Below are 18,619 nucleotides of genomic sequence, written 5' to 3'. Positions count from 1 at the left end.
TCTTCCTATCTTTTTCTTCTTTTCCCCCTATATTTGTTCCCTGCAGGAGACACTGAGCAGGTGGGCCCAACCACTGGGGGCTGGGGTTCTCTAAAAAAACATCCGCCTGGTCTAGTCTATCAAATAGGGGCTGGAAATGATTGGAAATAGGAACAGGGGCTTCCAAATAAGTATCCCCCCTCCATTCTGGATGTGGATACTGATCAGGGCGGTACCCCCCTCTCGTTGAGCCATGGTATGCGCCCCCCCCATGGGGACGACTATATAAAAAAGGGACTAAGTTTTCACAGTGTCTCAAAGCATTTTAGACTATGTTATAATAGGGACCCCAGGGATCTCAAATTTTGGGACACTGAACATGTTGCTAGACACTGGCGGGGCAATTACATTCGCTGCCTAAGTCAGAGAGAATCTTTCTGGATTTTTGGGGCTAAAGTACTCTCCCATGAAAGGGTTAAATATTTATTTTGATTTGAATTGTTTTATTTCCAATAGATACATTGTTATTTCCTTTTTTTTAATCCCTTTGAATTATTCATTATTTTTTGTATTATATTTTTGAGGGTTTTATGTATGGTTCATTAATGTATTGTGATGGAAGTGTCTGGAGATTCTGGAAGACAGCGGGCGGGTTTATCTATATCTTTTTATGTCCAATGAATGTTTTTATATTCAGCCACTAGGGGTCAATGCTGTGACCTACTGGTTTACTTTGTGTGTAGTAACAATGTGAGATTGTGCCTACAGAAGCACTGCGTGATAAAGTTTTATACCATGCTGTGGGAGTGGCTTAGCCATGTCTCCTGATCGCTTCAGGGTATCCATGACAACCTGACATAGTTATAACAGGATGGGTGACGCACGCAAGCTCCGCCTCACCGATGAAGTTCTTTGAATGTAACATGTACGGGGGAGGAGTCATGTGCTGACGTCACCCGCTGGTGTTCTGTATCTCCTGCAATGCCAGTTATATTCTGCACATGTGCGTTTACAACAGATGTTTGTGAGTAGCAAATTTTTAAATAAAATGCTGTTTTAAACTGGCCAAAAGTGTGCACTTAGATATATCTTTGTTCTCACCTCTTTACACCCTGGGGGAATCGACTGGAGTTCCTGCCTGTTTCTGGAGGATATTTCCCTAATGGGACCTGCTTTACTGACCATCTGTTAGCACAGTGGTCTGTCATTTGAGGTGAGCAAAGTGAGTGCTTTGGAGGTGGAGCGTTTGTCACCATTTTTACCTGAAGTGTGCTCTGACACACAGAATCTTCTTTGGTGATTGCTGGGATCTGTAGTCCTCTTCTCTTTCTGCTGGACCTTATTGGACTGTTTTAACTAGTATTAATTAATTCATGTGCTGCACCCTTTTGTGTAAGTTATTCACAGAGTACCAGGGCTCAGGGATGCGGGCTGTGGGCATGTTGTTAGAGGTGGGGTCTCCCAATGAGGGGGGCAGGCCCCAATTTTGGAGTTGTTTAATGCCTTGTTTTAGATCTAGTATGGTAACCAATTTGCCCTGAAAGGTGACGGATACTTTAGTGGGAAAACCCCAGTGGTATGGGATATTGTGCTCTCTCAAGATGGAAGTAAAAGGAGAAAATTCCTTCCTTTTTTGTGTAGTTGCTGCAGAGATGTCTGCATAAATCTTTAGGTTATTATATGGCTCCGAGGAGGTGGGGATGCATCTAGTTGCTTGTAGGATACGCTCCTTAGATTGATAGAAATGGAGGCGAGCCAGGACATATTTTGGCTTGTCCTCTGGAACATGGCTTGGTTTGGCGACCCAATGTGCTCTATCCATTGTGAGATCCAGCTTAGTGAGTTTCAGCTCTAGTATGGAGAAAAATTTGCTGAAGATATGAAGCGAGATATTCAGAGGAGATGTTTTCAGAGATAACTCTGATTTTGAGGTTGTTCCTACGGGAACGGTCCTCTAAATCCACTATTTAAGCAGACATGCATTGTTCCTCTGATTGGGCTTGATGCGCATCTACCGATTCATTATATGCCCCCACATAGGTATGGAGTTGTTCCTCCATAGTATCAGTGCGGTCTCCCATGACGTCTGTTCGGGATTCATGTGAGATATGGACTTGTGGAGATCTTTCCTGAAATCTTTTTGTAATGATAGTAGCATGTGTTTCAGTGTAGTCTCAGACACTGTATTGTCAGTGGTGTTCAGATCAGCTAAAGAGACATCCTGCTCTTCATCAGTATCAGCATCATGGTCAGAGGAGTCAAGGTGCTGATAGAAAAGATGCTTCTTACTCATTGGAGCTGGCTGTTAAGGTGAGGGGAATGGAGACATTGCTGCTCTCTTATGGCTGTCTGTGGAGCAATTCCCTGGTTGAGTAGTGCAGTGCATGGGCACAGCTGCAGAGCGGGCAGGTGACTGAGGAGAGGCTCAGATACCAAGCTGCTCTGTGTCTTGAGACGGCGCCATCTTGGGAGTCTCAGGGCCGCGAGCTGCCAAAGAACTTCATCAATTTGCGGTGTTCAGAGGGCGGGTATTTCTTCTTTGACATGCCTGCATCTTTCCCCCGGGTCAGTGTCATGTGAGGAGCAGTGATAGAGCGGCAGGTGTAGGCTGTAGTCGACATTTTTTCCCCCCTGGCTGCAGTGAGGAGATATCACGCGGCCATCTTAGTTGGCGGCTAGGCTCTGCCCCCATCCCCGTCTATTTGGCAGGGCAGAATACCTGATTTTTCATTGCTGCAGCTCAGTAAAACTTACTACCCCCCCCATGACTGGACAGTAAGGCTGGGTTAACACTTGAAATGGATGCAGCTAATGGTAGGGGTCCGGTGTGTCCCTGTTTTCCGTTTCAGGGAAGAATCAGGCCCAAATTTTTGCCTAAATTCGGACCCGAAACTGAGCCAAAGATACACAGGACCCCTGTACAATCTGCTCCGCAGCCGCTCTGGAGATGTGTGAACTGGCTCCATTAAGAGTCGGTCACAATCTCCTATCATGTAAATTGGATAGGGAGAAAACCTGCATTCAATTTGCACTATTGGGAACCCAGCCTAAAAGAAGAAGCAGTACGCTGAACCCTCTGTCACTTTGCTCTTTCCTCCTAATATCATTCTCCTTGCGCTGCAAAACAACTGATTGGTGCCTTATACTGATTCTCCCTTCCTTTGTCTAACCAGGTCAAATTTAGAAACTTGCAATGCTTGCATTTAAGAAAAGGCTTTTAAATTTGTATTAAAACCAATTCTTAAATGTGATGGCTGCATATATTTTCTTGTTTTTTTCCCTTTATTTTCACCTGTTAGTCTGTTATTTTTCAACTTCCTTGAGCAAATCAAGCTGCCCAGCAAAAGTAGTTACAAAAGTAAATTTTTATTCATTTGCGTAAAAGCTTTATCCTAAAAGGGGAAAAAAACTGTTGATGTAACTGCTTGAACAAAGTGTTAGCTTAAATTCAGCTTTAATGATTTAATGAAGACCATCTTAATCTGCTAGTGCATCTTATGCCCCGTACACACGGTCGGAATTTCCGACAGAAAAAGTCTGATGGGAGCTTTTGGTCGGATATTCCGACCATGTGTATGCCCCATCAGACTTTTTCTATCGGCATTTCCGTCGGACTTAGAGAACATGTTCTAAATTTTTCCGCCGGAAATGCCGATGGAGGTTATCCCGTTGCCAAGTACGACTGTGTGTACATGGCATAACACTACCCTCTCATTAGATTGACAATGCTGTTGTCCAAAGGTGTCTCCATTGCTCCTCAATTCACAGTGGTAACACCCTAGAACAGGAAGTGTGTTACTGGAGAGAAAATAAAGGAAAAAAAGCCAAACAAATGAAAACACCACATTTAGGAATTGGTGAGCTGCAAAATATTTTTAGATTTTTGGATTGTTAACATCTTAAGAATGTATTAAGAAACAAAAAGCTGCATTAAATTACATTTTATATATCTATCTGAAGATCAGCTTTAAGAATATATACCTTAAAAATGCATACATTTGTAACTGTTGTTTAAATTAACCATTTTGTAGCTCTATGTGCACACGTTTTCTAGTCTACTTAAAACATCCTACCTTTATTGAATAATTACTAATAATGTGAGCGTGATTTGGGGAATGACTGCTATAATAACAAAGTATAAAATACATTTGCTGGCACGAAAAATGTGGGGTTGGCTGTGAAATTGGGAATAATAAGATCTTCCTGTTGAATCCAGTAGGAATATATAACCTCTTAGTTTAAGCTCACTGTTCACAATCTTTTTTGGATTAGAACAGCCACAGGGGTTGTAAGACTATCTCTTCAGGAATGAGATTAGAAGAATTGGGAAATGTGAGTTGTAATGTTTTAAAAGCTGCATTTTCTTTACTAGGTTTGTCTTTTCTGCAATATCCAACTGTTATTTTCATTTGTTGTGATTTGTCCTCCTATCATATATCATTTTTCACAATGAATTTGTCTTTCTGTCTTTTCCTTTTATAGTGTGTAATTGTATTAGATTGTTTATGGATAGCACAAAATATTTATTTAAAAAAGAAAAAGAGCAATGCAAAAAAAACCCCAAAAAACAAAGAAAACAAAACAACATGATATTCTTCAAGTGTCTATTGAGATCAATCATGGCCGATGCAAACATCTACTGGCTGGGTTGGATGGTTCCTGTTGGCATGAAATTAGACTGGCAAAAAAGCCTCTAAACCATGAACATTTTTGCAGCAGTATAGGGTTACCCTAACTGTTAGGCCTCATGCACACAGGGTGCAAAAATAAGCTGCAAAGCCACTACCAACACCAGGGAAAAAGCTGCTGTAAAATTGCTTTTTTAGTAGCTTTTTGCATTGACGTTAATGCGCGATTAGCCGTGCTAGCTTTTAGCAGTGTTTCTCTGCCTCTATTCAAAATCAATGGTTCCTTATGAGAGCTGTCCTAACTGATCTGACTTTCAGCTCATTGATTTGATCCCCATATTGACGGGGACAAGGGACTCTTCCTGACAACCCTGGGTCGTGGTTGTGGGGGTCTGCGGGCAGGGGCCCTTTAACAAGGGGGCCCCCAGATGTGAATGAGTATGGGGTACATTGTACCCCACCTATTCATCCACAAAAGGCAGTGTAGTGTAAATAAAAACAAGAGACAGTTTTGACAAGTCCTTTATTAAAAATCTTCCTTCCGGTGTTCTTCCTTTGGTCTTCTTCCTCCAATCTTCTTCCTCCGGTCTTCTCTGCCGCTGCTGTCACAATGGATGGGGTCTCGTGGTGATGTCACCGGATGGCTAAGCCCCATGGCTATATAAGAACCGGCAGAGAGCGGAGCTGGCACAATGACGGGAGATAACATTGGAGGAGGACTGGGTTTGGTGGCAGAGAAGACAGCAGTGGTGGAGAAGACCGGAGGAAGACTGAAGGGCCTGGTATGGTCTTTGGGGGGACCCCATGCCATTTTTTTTTTCATTTTGGTGTGGGGTTTCCATTCAGGATCTATACCAGACTCAAAGGGCCTGGTATGGATCTTGGGGTGGATCCTATGCTTTTTTTATTTTGGCGTGGGTTTCCCCTACAAGATCCTCAGAGCACAAGTCACACCACAAGTCAGGACATAATGATCTGATGTGGATGTGACTTCCATTCAAATCAATCGGCTGAAAGTGGGATCAGTTAAGATGGCTCTCATAGGGAACCATTGATTTGGAAATGTCAATAAAAAATGCTTGACATGGCTTAATGCTCTTAACGTTTATATGCATTTACAAGCAGTTACAAGCATTTGGAGTTTGAAATGCTGGTAAACTACCATCCTTAATGCGATTCATCTGCATTCAAAAAAATGCTTCTAACCTAAACTGCTTCGAACTGATATAAACCACTGAGTGTACATGTACCCATAAGTTAACATTGAGGGGAGTTCAGGGGCTGCTGAAAAAAGAGCCCAACTGCTCCTAAACATTTGTTTAGCAGCTGCAGTGTACACAAGGCCTTACTACTAACTGATCAGCCCATATTGAAGTTGCTGTAAAAAAGGCCTAACAACACCTTTATTTTCTCAGGAGACTAAGGAAGGCAAAAATGTTACATGTAGCCTTGAGCCAGTTGCTACCAATGTGTTACAGACTCTTTTCTTGCTGCATGTAATATGTAGTCACAGAGCTTTGCAGTGAGATGTGTAAACAGCACTGGCATATAGATTCAAACAATCTGCATATATTTAAGCTAGCCATGCACTGATTAAAATTCAGCCTGTTCAGTAAGAATCGGCTTAATTTCAATCAGTGTGTGGTCGACAGAAGTCGATTGTTTAATCAAGTGACATCTTGGATTTTTTTCTTAATCAGAGGCTGCTGATTGAGAAAGGACACATTCATACCAGTGAGCTATGGCTATGCATGGCAATTTGGTGTTCCTGATGATGTCACACTGACAAAACATGTTGGGAGGAGCTACAGCAATCCAGGAGACTGTAGGACCAACTGTGAGAGCTGCCTATATCTGTTCAATCTCTGTGCATTTTTGTTGTGGAAGAGTGATCCTGGGTTTGCATTGGTGTATTGTACACAATGGGGCTGATTTACTAAAGGCAAATAGATTGTTCACTTTGCAAGTGCAGTTGCACTGATTTTCCCCAGAGCTTAGTAAATGTGATTAAGCTCTGCTGAGTTCCATCATCCAATCATGTGCAAGCAAAATTCAGTTTTTTTTATGTTCCTTTTACCTGACTGGATATTCTTTAAAAAGTGAAACTTTACTACATTCAGATTTACTAAGGTAAATGAGTGCAAATGCACTTGCAAAGTGCACAGTCTGTTTCCCTTTAGTAAATCAACCCCGGTGTTTGTTAATAAATACTTTCCTCTGCCTATTCAATGTGAGTACATATTTTATCTGCTTTTTATTAATAGTTTTTAGCAGTAAGATAAATTTTATTTTCTTTGAGCCTCCACTACACACAGTTCAGTAGAGATGAGAAGTTTATTTTCTGTGATTGATTAACCCAAGCAGCACTGAGTGTTTTTTGGAAGTGGTGGGAGAGAGCCTTCATTATCTTTGGGAGTATTAAAGAAGGGGTGTTCTGGGATAGCTATCTGTTCATGCTTGTTTGACCCTTCATAATGATGATCAAACCATAAGGTGAGAGCACACCCTGGGGTGATTACTGGAGGAGGTGTGTTCCATGAGTTGAATTGTTTCCCTATTAATACAGCATATTTTCAGCAAATTGTGTGGACTTTATCACATATACACTATTTCTAGTTGTTTTATTTCGACCTTATCACTGACATCATCAATGGTATATGGCTACATAGTTATGCTTACACTTGTTAATCACGGGCTATTCATCTCTTTTGTGTTGACTTTATCACATATTGTTTTGGACATTATTTATGATACATTGTAATTTTGGTTTTATCGCACGTGTTAACCACAGTTTCATTTTCATTTGCTGTACACTGCATATATATATTAGTATTTTCTTGTTTATTTCTCATGCAGCAGTATGCACTGCAGTCCCATTCATCATGAATGACATCTCAACTCACCTGTGTTGCAGAACACTGCACTGCACAGCATATCTGTATGCTGTACTCACTAAATTTGGTGCAGGAGTCATTTTCACCTAGTTGTGGTGTCTTGGTAGCCCAGGCACATGATTGGGCTACCCTAATGTAATGGTTGCAAACCCTTACATATACACACTAAAGTGACAGAGATGAAACCAATCCCCCTATATAAGGTGAACCTGTTTATCTGCACCACTGACTTCTCTACAGCCTCCTAAAGCACCCATTTTACACAATATTTCTGAGCTTCAGAAGGCAGGGGGTGGGGATCTAATGTTAAACACTGCACAGCGCAAAGAGGAGAACTGAGTGTAATCTGTTACCTGAGTGGAGGGAAAGGGCACACTCCCCTCTAGTCTTATAGGGGCACATGCACAGCTGAGGCTGTCAATCACCTGTTGTGAGTTGGAGGGAAAGCAGGGCTGCCTTCTGGGATTCTGTGATGTCAGCATGTATTGTCAGAAGTGACTCATGCAGATAGCAGAGGAATGTCAGAGCAGATAGAAATCACAGTAAGTGTTTTGCATTGAGGTACATTGACACTTTAAAAGGAAATGCTTTGTTCAGTTTTAATTTTAGAGGTTTGTAGCCATTTAAATGTCCCAGGAGGCTACAGGACCATTCACAAAATGCAGTGCAGTCCGCACATGCGCAGTGGAGAGCTGGCTGGAAACCAAAAGCAGCACCAGGGACCCAAAGACTGGTGAAGAACCAGCCTGTGTGAAGAAAGAACTGGATCCCTGGGCTCACAAATGTCTTTTGTAGCTGATGACTTTTATTTATTTTTTAACTTAAAGCTCCACCCAAAAGGGGAAAATCCGCTTTAAGCAGGAAGTCCTATGCCACATTTGGCATGCCATTTTTTTGGGGGGGGCAGGTACCTAGTTTTGACAGGTACCCGCTCCCACTTCCACTCGGGCCGCCTAGGCATCTCGAACAGAAGTTCTTCTCTCCCCCTCCCTCCCTGCAATATTCTGGGACATGTCATCATTGAGAAGGCACAGTGCGGCTCGCGCATTTGCAGTGCGCACTCAGCTGTGAAGGTGCAAGATGTCACAGCCAGGTGCCCACACTTGTAATGTCGGTGCCGGGGAGAGGTGAGGGAGAGAATCGAGGGTTCGGGTGGCTGCATCGCTGGATCCTGGGACAGGTGAGTGTGTATTTATTAAAAGTCAGCAGCTAGACTTTTTGTAGCTGCTGACTTTTAATAAACACAAAAATGGCTGGAACTCCACTTTAAGTTGCTTTTTAAATTATACACTGAATCCTATAGGATAGAACAGCTGCCATACTGGGGAAAGAAGGCTGTCACAAAAGATGTTCTGCTTTATGTAGCGTAAGGGTAGTGGCACAAGAGCAATTTTTCAGCTAGATCTTTGAAGGACAAAAATAAAATTAATTTGGTGTAAAAAAACATAGTTCTGCAATGCTGGCAAAACAAGTTTTTTATTCTCCAATATAGTTTATTGGTTAAATCTCTCTTATCATTTTATTGATCTTTAAAGCATTCTATCAGGTCAACACAATCCATCTCGAAAGGTGATTTCTAATCCACCACTCTCTACCTTGGTTTGCTGCATCTCTTCTTCCTTGATCTCTAATACTAGCTCACGTGGCAGCTATCGGTCATCTTTCTGTGCACTTATATATTTTGTAAAGGTATACAGAAGACCATCCCTGTGTGGTTTCATTTTAGTTCTATTTGAGGTTTCCATGAAAATGTGATAGTGATACATGCTATACTAACAGTAGAGAATGAATGTTTGCTGAAAATCCATTTTCCACAGCAAAACATCTAATTTACCTTTCTGAGCTTTTCTGCAATATACATTTGTTTTTAGGGTTTATATTGGACCCAGTTATTTCAGCTGCTGAACCACCGTTAAAGTAGTTTTACCATTTTTCTTCTTTTCCTTATCCCAAGGCCGCTGACCTCCACCTATTTTCAGACACTTCTTGTCTACATGCATGCACTCCAGCTATTGAATTATTAATCATTGTGCATCATGTCTGTGCAATGTGTGTTGGCATAGGCATTTTTTTACCCTCATCCGGGAGTGCATGTGACAGGATCACTGTGAAAGTGCAAAGCTTTGATAAGTGACAGTTATTAAGGACCCTTGGACATTCTATTATTGGGAGCTACTGATTAAAAAAAAAAAAAGAAACACATTTTGATGTTGTAATAACAGGGTAAAACTTGAACTAAAGGCGATTTTTTTTTTTCATTATGGATAGAGTAAGGAAGGTTTATTACCCCTGTCAGGTTTTTATTTGCTATCTGTGATCCATTAGGGAGATTTTCCTTTACTTCCTCTCCCAGCTAAAACAGGAAGTGAGAGAATCACCAGGGTCACCCAAACTAGTGTCCCCATTGGAATATTACCTGTTCTGGGCAACCCAAAATGTGAGATATTCTTTCACTTTCAGTGATAACAGTAAACATAACAAATATAGAGGATGAATCTTCCTAATGGGGGCACAGACAACAATAAAAAACAGACAGGTGTTCTAATCCCTCTCCACTCTGTCCAAAGCTAAAATACAAGTTTTGCTTTTAGTTGTACTTTAACCACTTGCCGACCAGCCGCCATCATTGTACTGCAGCAGGTCGGCTCGTTCCCGTGAATCGCCATCATTGTACGTTGGCTCGTGAACTCTATTTTGTGGGCGCGCGTGGGAAAGCCAATCAGCGGGTCCGCTGGCCACCAGTGATCATTCCCCGCAGAGACAGAACGGGGATCTGCCTGTGTACACAAGGCAGATCTCTGTTCTGACACACAGATCCTGTCTTTCTGCTATGCAGGAAGATGCATCTGTGTGTTTCCCCAGGCAGCCCATCCCCCATACAGTTAGAGCACACCTGCAGGGAACTCATTTAACCCCTTGATCGGCCCTGGTGTTAACCCTTCCCTGCCAGTGTCATTAGTACGATAACAGTGCATATTTTTAGCACTGATTACTCTAATAATGTCACTGGTTGCCAAAAAAGTGTCAAAAATGTCAGTTAGGTGTCCGATCTGTCCGCCACAATGTTGCAGCCCTGCTAAAAATCACAGATCACCGCCATTACTAGTTAAAAAAAATAATAATAAAAATGCCATAAATCTATTCCTTATTTTGTAGATGCTATAATTTTTGCGCAAACCAATCAATATACGTTATTGTATTTTTTTTACCAAAAATATGTAGAAGAATATATATTGGCCTAAACTGAGGAAGAAATGTGTATATTTTTTTGGGGGGGATATTTATTATAGCAAAAAGTAAAAAATATTGCTTTTTTTCAAAATTGTCGCTCTTTTTTTGTTTAAAGGCAAAAAAGAAAAACCGCAGAGGTGATCAAATACCAGCAAAATAAAGCTTATGGTGTCTATCCATAAGGTGAGAGGCTAGTACCACTGGGGGAGGATTCTAGAAGTATTTTCCATATATTATCATTATACATTTGTGAATTGGATTCCCTTATCTGTCCCTCTCTCCTTCATCTCTGCTTGTCTGCACAGGAATGTACTGATTCATATCCTGAATATAAGCCTGACTATCTCTCCGAATCATTAGATTCCTTTGGATGCACTTTATTATTGGACTATTTTCACTGAATCATTTAACTGAATGTTATAATGATGAGATGCACTTTATTATTGGATTATTTTTATTGAACATATTTGTATGAAAGTCTTTTGATGAGATACACTTTGAGAAGAATTATTGGTATTTTTGCCCACTTAGCACTTTATTTTTGGCTATGTTTGTAGATAATTAGCGCTGCTTCACTATACATATACATACCTTTTGGTTTTGGCAACACTACAGAAGTTTAGCTGCTTTTTACATTTTTTATTAAGCACTTCATATTTTACCAAAGCACTTTAACATTAATCACTTTACTCATTATTAACTCGTTATTAACACTTTTTTGGTAGTGCATTAGTACTTTATTTTCCAAATTTTGTTTGGGTACAACGTCACACGACCGGGCAATTATCAGTTAAAGTGACGCAGTGCTGTATCGCAAAAAATGGCCTGGTCATTAAGGGGGTAAATCCTTCCGGTCCTTAAGTGCTTAAAGCTTATATGAGGCTTAAATGATTGTGTTTTGATTATATTTAAGGGGTGTATTTTTTTTTTTTTTAAATGCAGTTCTATTCATCCTGCAAAATTGCATGAATGTTCATTCTGTGTGAATGCCAAAAAAAAAAAAATGTCAGCGTTGAGTTTTTCACTTTAAGGTCATCACAGGACAAGGAGGACAAGAGGGCACTCTTTACGTCTGAAGGAAAAGAGATTTATTTTCCAAATAGGGAAAGGCTTCTTCACAGTAAGACCTGTGAAAATGTGGAATAGAAGCCCTCAGGAGCTGGTTTTGTCCAGCTTAGTAGAGTGCTTTAAAAAAGTCTGGATTCTTTCCTAAATGTACATAATATAACGGGATACTAGCATTTATAGGTAAAGCTGATCCAGGGAAAATCTGATTGCCTCTTGGAGGATCGGGAAGGATTTTTTTGCCCCTGCTGGGGCAAATTGGATCATGCTTTGATTTTTTTTTTGCTTTCCTCTGGACCAACTGGGTATGGGATTGTGTATATAGGATTATCTTTTTTTTTTCTTTTATTGGTTGAACCAGATAGACTTGTGTCTTTTTTCAACCAGACTAGCTATGTAACTATAATGGGCAGGTGAGTAGAGGCCAGAGCCAGAGGTGGCAGAACTGAGTTCCACCAAGATACAGCTGAAAAAAAGCCCTGACTATATATGTGTTAACATGGAAAAGCAAAAGCTGAAGTTTCACTGCAAAGTTATTTTGAGTATGTAACCTCAAATTATAGTACTGTCAAACATTCTTAATACAGTCAGTCATTTTTTTTAAATGTACGTATGTTTTGTTCTAACCCCAATAACATTTTTGAAATACACAAATACACAATTCTGTTGAATTTTACAGCAGGAAGGAATCAGCAAAAAAAAAAAACATGCTATATGTGTTAGGTAAAGTAACTACATGCTATAAAGTGATCATGGTAGCAGCATGTGGGAATTGGAGCAGACTGAAATATACCCTGGGCACCTTGAGCCTCATGTATCAAAGTGTCACTACTAAGAAACTGTCATTATTTCCCCATAGGCACCAATCAGATTCCAATCTAGCCTGGAAAATGACAATTGTAATAAGAAAGTTTCAATCGGATTGGTGGCTGTGGGAAAAGAAGATAATTCTTATTACTGACATTTTGAAACTCAGTGTAGTGGCATTTATATTCAACGTCATACACTGCCTATGTTTGTTCAGTATGTACTCATGTGGATGAGTTGTATCAGCTCCTGCAGTATACAGAAAGCATGTTCCTATCTTTTGTTCATAACGTATTTATGTTCCAGATGTCATAAATGAAGTATTTGCAGTAGAACTCCTCAGTGAGATGGTCCTAAGACATTTTAATACAGCTACGTTCCCTGAGTTTAGTGTAGAACTTGATTTATCTGTAAGTTAGCCAATGATTCCCATGTGTTATAACTGTGCCTCTAATATTTGTGCCTTGAGAACTTCAACTAGCACAGCGTACTCTGCTTTACTTTCTTTCTGGGTCATAGCAAGTATGTCATTGTCTTGAAACAAGGGAAAAAGAATGCATGCAATTTTTCATAGAAAACATTCACTCTGTTAATCATATACAAGGCTCTAGTTATGACTTACTTACAGAATGTCTTTGGGAACACATCTGCCCTTTGCTGAGACTCCAATTTACCATATTCAATGAAATGATTGCCCTAGAATATAATGTGTTAACAAATGCAGTATGTCAGAACCGTGGTGTCACAAGTTTTTTAACTATGAAGGGACTGTTTACTGTGGCTCAAAGTTTGTACAGTTGACCTTTTGTTTTTGTTTTTTGTTTTTACTTCTCTTTTTTTTGTGTATGCTATGGGACATTGACCTAAAAGACAGACAATATTTTCTCTTGATTTTTATTATGGCTGTGTAACTGTATTTGTACTGAACTTTAATAGTTACACATAAATATTGATCTTCTGCTATAAAACAGCTACATTACAAAAAAAAATGCTCTAAGTCAATTTACTTACCGTAAGGTCCCAGAAACATTCATCCTTGATATGGTTCTTTTCTCTGGATGTACAGAAATAATGGGCACACGCAACTTTAGTAGATTTTAAATGCTAAGTTCACTTTTTTTTTTCCAAATTCCACCTCCCCTATGTATCAATACAGCATTAACCACTTCCTGCCCACACTATAGATGAAAGATGAGTATAGTACAGGCTTAGTTTGCCAGGAGGGTGTCCATTGATGTCCTCCCATGATTTCACTCCCTGCTCGCCCCCTGCATGCGTGGGCGGTGTGCTCTGTGATCACTGATCACTGATCACTTCAGACTCAGCTGATCACAGATCGGGGTAAAGAGCCAATCACAGTGGTCCTTTACCACATGATCAGAGATGTCCAATGACAGCTGATCACAGGATGTAAACACAAGCCGGTTACCGGCTTTTTTTTCCCCGTGCTGACAGCGTGAGGAGAGAAGAAGAAAGCAGATAACCATCTCGTGTTAAAGGGACATTGGCACTGATACTCAGGGCAATAATTATCAGTGTTCTGATTATCAGTGCTGTCCCACCAGTGCCCACCAGTGCTGCCAATCAGTGCCCCCAAGTGCTGCAAAGCAATGTCCATCAGTGCTGCCAATCAGTGCCCTTCAGCGCCTTCTCATCATTGTCACCTAACAGTGCTGCCTATCAGTGCTGCATACGAGTGCCTATCAGTGCCCATTTTTCAGGCGGGTCCGCAATTTTCATAGTTCTGGTAATTCTATAGGAAATTGTACAGAGATTGTAAATCAGATTGCATAGTGTATGGCCACCTTTATACAAGTATATAGAAGGGAGTGGATGGAGACATTCAGCTGTTAGGCCCGTTCATATCTTCACATAGGGGTTGATTTACTAAAGGCCAATAGACTGTGCAACTTGGAAAGTGCAATTGCACTTTGCAAGTGCAGCTGCTCCAGAGCTTAGTAAATGAGGTAAAGCTTCACTTTGCAAAGAATATCCAATCACATGCAAGGAAAATAAAAAAAACAGCATTTTTGCTTGCACATGATTGGTTGATGAAAGTCAGCAGAGCTTCTGCTCATTTACTAAGCTCTGGAGCAACTGCTCTTGCAGTGTGCAACTGCACTTTCCAAAGTGCACAGTCTTTTTGCCTTTAGTAAATCAACCCCATAGTGTGAATTCATGTTCCTGCATGCATTTTTTTTTTTTTGGGGGGGGGGGGTGTTTTGGAGCATTTCTGCTCGTAAGGCATAGGACAGCCCATTCACGTGAATGGGCTGCTCTACATGCAACAATTACCCCAAAGAGGCTCCAGAACTTTTTTTTAGAGTGTAGCATGGTGCGTTTTTTACTGTGCTTTTTGGTGCATTGGCAGCAAGTTTTTGAAATGCAAGGCAAAGCATGCATTTTCTGTGTGGTTTGCCACGCATTCAGAAATGCACAGATGTGAATGAAGCCTCATTGGTCTTATGTAAACACATCAATTTCACTTTCAGGCCCCATTCACACCAAGTACAGTGGGAGAACACATTGATTTCAATAGGCTTCCCTGCACATGGCAAAGTAGCCCATGGGTCATTTTGGCATGTTGCAGGTTGCATGTTCTTTACTGTGCATTTTGCTGCATTTGGCGCTCATTTTTTTTACATGGCAAAATCTGTGTTTGGTGTGCCCTTAACAATTAATGGCACTGAGGCTTTTTCCCTCTGAGGATGTCAGTCTAAGAGGTCAGTATCTCCTAGGTTCAAGGCCTAGTCACATGGAGGAATAAAGGAATCTCCCCTCCTGGTAGGAACCCCTGACAGTGTTAGCTGTTGGAGCAAACATCATACAGCCAAGGGGAAGCAAAGCTGCAATTATTCCACACATATGGACATGTGGTGAGGCATAATTCAGTGCTAAGTTAAACACATGAACCTTTCCATGTTGTCCTGCCTTGGAATGGAAATATTAGATATTACTTGAACCTCAATTGGTAAGCTGCCAGAGCTCTGAAGAAGTCCAACCAATATTTTGAAGTTAACAATCATAGATTGTTGAGAGAGATCTAGAAGAGACTGAGGCATAGTCTAATGTTTGAGATCAAGTGTACTTAGAAATATTCTGATCCATACCTCACCCTTCTTCCCATACTGCCATGTATATATGTATATATATATGTATATGTATTTTCTATTTTGAAGTTCACCTTTTTGGGCAGAATTTCACTTTTCATAATAAATAGAATACTTTTGTAATATCATTTCTGGCCCAGCCATCTCAATGTTCTTATCTCTCACTTACCTCATCCATAGGCAGTTTGAAATGTCATGATTCTGTCTGAGTTTAAAAAAAAATATTTGTGCTTGCATCACATCCTGTAGGTCATCTCACATAATTCACTGTGTTGTTGCATCAAAGAAAAGGGTGTAATATTGCATGTAATACCAGCCTGGGCCACACCTCCCTCATTACTATACCAACTCTTGTTTACTTCCTACCCAACTTCTTCCCTTAAGGTGACCATACACATTACAATCTGATTGTACAAGCTTTGTACAAGGTCTCCCATCAGTTATGTAGTGCAAGGGCCTGCCTGATTTGGTACACATTTAATGGATTGGACAGTGGACTTCTTCATAACTCTGGCTGCTTACCAATTAAGGTTCAAGTAATATCTAATATTTCTATTCAAAGGCAGGACAACATGGAAAGGTTCATGTGTTTAACTTAGCACTGAATTATGCCTCACCACATGCCCATATGTGTGGAATAATTGCAGCTTTGCTTCCCCTTGGCTGTATGATGTTTGCTCCAACAGCTAACACTGTCAGGGGTTCCTACCAGAAGGTGAGATTCCTTTATCCCTCCATGTGACTAGGCCTTGAACCTAGGAGATACTGACCTCTTAGACTGACATCCTCAGAGGAAAAAAAAAGCCTCAGCAGGGTCCACACGCCTACTTAATGGCCACACTATCAGGCATCCATAAGACATAATAATATCTCTATTTCACCCAGCTGGAGCAAATAACATGTGAATCACGTTTAGCTCCTGTTGAGATACAGTAATGCCATGCACACACGGGCGGACTTTTCGGCATCAAAGGTCCGACGGTCTTTCCGATGGCCATTCGACGGACTTTTGACGGACTTCCGACAGACTTTTGAATGAACGGACTTGCCTACACACGATCACACCAAAGTCAGACGGATTCGTACGTGATGACGTACGACCGGACTAAAATAAGGAAGTTGGTAGCCAGTAGCCAATAGCTGCCCTAGCGTCAGTTTTCATCCGTCCGACTAGCATACAGACGAGGTGATTTTTCGACCAGACTCGAGTCCATCGGAAAGATTTAAAACATGCTCCAAATCTAAAGTCCGTCTGATTTTCAACCAAAAAAATCCGCTGCAGGTCCGATGAAGCCCACACATGGTCAGAATATCTGACGGATTTGTCCAGTCGGACCAGTCCGGTCGAAAAGTCCACCCGTGTGTACACGGCATTAAGCTGATTACAGCTCATTGTTGACTACCGGATTCACACAAAAAAGTAAGCAAAAATATTACATTCTTACAGCCATAAGGATAAGAATATTTTATTTTAAAGAAGACTATGTAGAGGGGAAGTGGTAAATGAGTTGAGAACTTAAACTTCCTTGCTTTCAGTACAGTAACATGACAATCGTATCCTGTCGTATCAAGCTGTTGCTGGATTTCACTCATGAGCTCTCTAGTTTTACCTACCAAGACCATTTTTGGAGACAGTTTTATCCACCAAGAGAATTTAACTACCCTCCCTCTACTTTAATCACTTAAGGGCCAGTAGATTTTACCCCCTTCATGACCAGGCCATTTTTTTCTATTAGGCACTGCGCTATTTTAACTGGAAATTGTACGGTCATGTACCCCTGTACCAAAATTAAATTGATATGATTTTTTTCACATAAATATATTTTTTTTATTACCATTATTATATAGCGCCAACAGTTTGCACAGCGCTTTACAACAATAGGGTAAACAGTATTTTGGTGGTATTTGATCACCACTGGGTTCTTTTTTATCATATAAACCAAGAAAGCCAAAACATTTTGAAAAAAAAGCAATATTTTTTACTTTGTTATAGAAACATATCCAATAAAAAAAATCTAATTTCTTCATAAATTTAGGCCAAAGTGTATTCTGCTACATGTCTTGCTTGCTTTGCAGGGAGAAAAAAAACACACGTCGCTGCTCTCTGTACAGAGTCCTGTGTTGTTTGTCAACACAGAGCTCTGTTCTGTCATTTGCTCAGCTGATCAGTAGGTCCCTGCCATAAATCATTGGACAGGAGCTGTGCTGTCATTGCAGCGAATGACAGCACAGCTGGGGTGGTGGGCACCAAGGGATGCTGGATCACAGATATATACATGATTCAGTGCAGCGGGGCATAACTGGTCTGGAAGTGGGTATTATTTTAGCTACACCCACTTGAACTTTAGATCAGTGGACAACCAGTCCAGGAACTTCTGCCTGCCAAGTCAAGCGATGCTTTGGTTGTCATCTGAGCCATGCAATACTGCCCATGGTTGGCTTTTTTATACAGTATAAGTCTCAATAATGATGGACATCCACTCACAAGCCCACCGGTGGATGCCTTTCCCATGATAGCTTAGTTGTAATTGGCAGTGAAGTACAATACCACCACATTGGCTAAGAAGGGGGTGGAGTGCCTCTTGGTCATGCATAAGCTGCAACTTCTGAAATTGGTCCCTTACTGATTTAAAAAGTACAAGTGGCTATATCTAAAATAGGGACTTTAAGGGGGCATTTAGGATAAGGTTATTAAGAATGAAAGAAGAATGAAGAAAGGGGGTAGTGCATAGTTCATGCACAATAAAACATTGAAATAAAAAACTTTATTCAACATAAAAACAATAACAGTATGCACTCGCAAGGGTCTACAGGAGAGGATGCCTTGTACAAAGCCACCATATTTCACAGAGCTGAAGAGCTGATACCAGGGCCAGCAGTGCCACTGGATGAGAGCAGTTCTTCC

Source organism: Aquarana catesbeiana, linkage group LG02, assembly GCF_042186555.1.
Source record: "Aquarana catesbeiana isolate 2022-GZ linkage group LG02, ASM4218655v1, whole genome shotgun sequence".
NCBI lineage: Eukaryota > Metazoa > Chordata > Amphibia > Anura > Ranidae > Aquarana > Aquarana catesbeiana.
The sequence above is the reverse complement of the archived record's forward strand: the minus strand, read 5'-3'. Positions refer to the sequence as shown.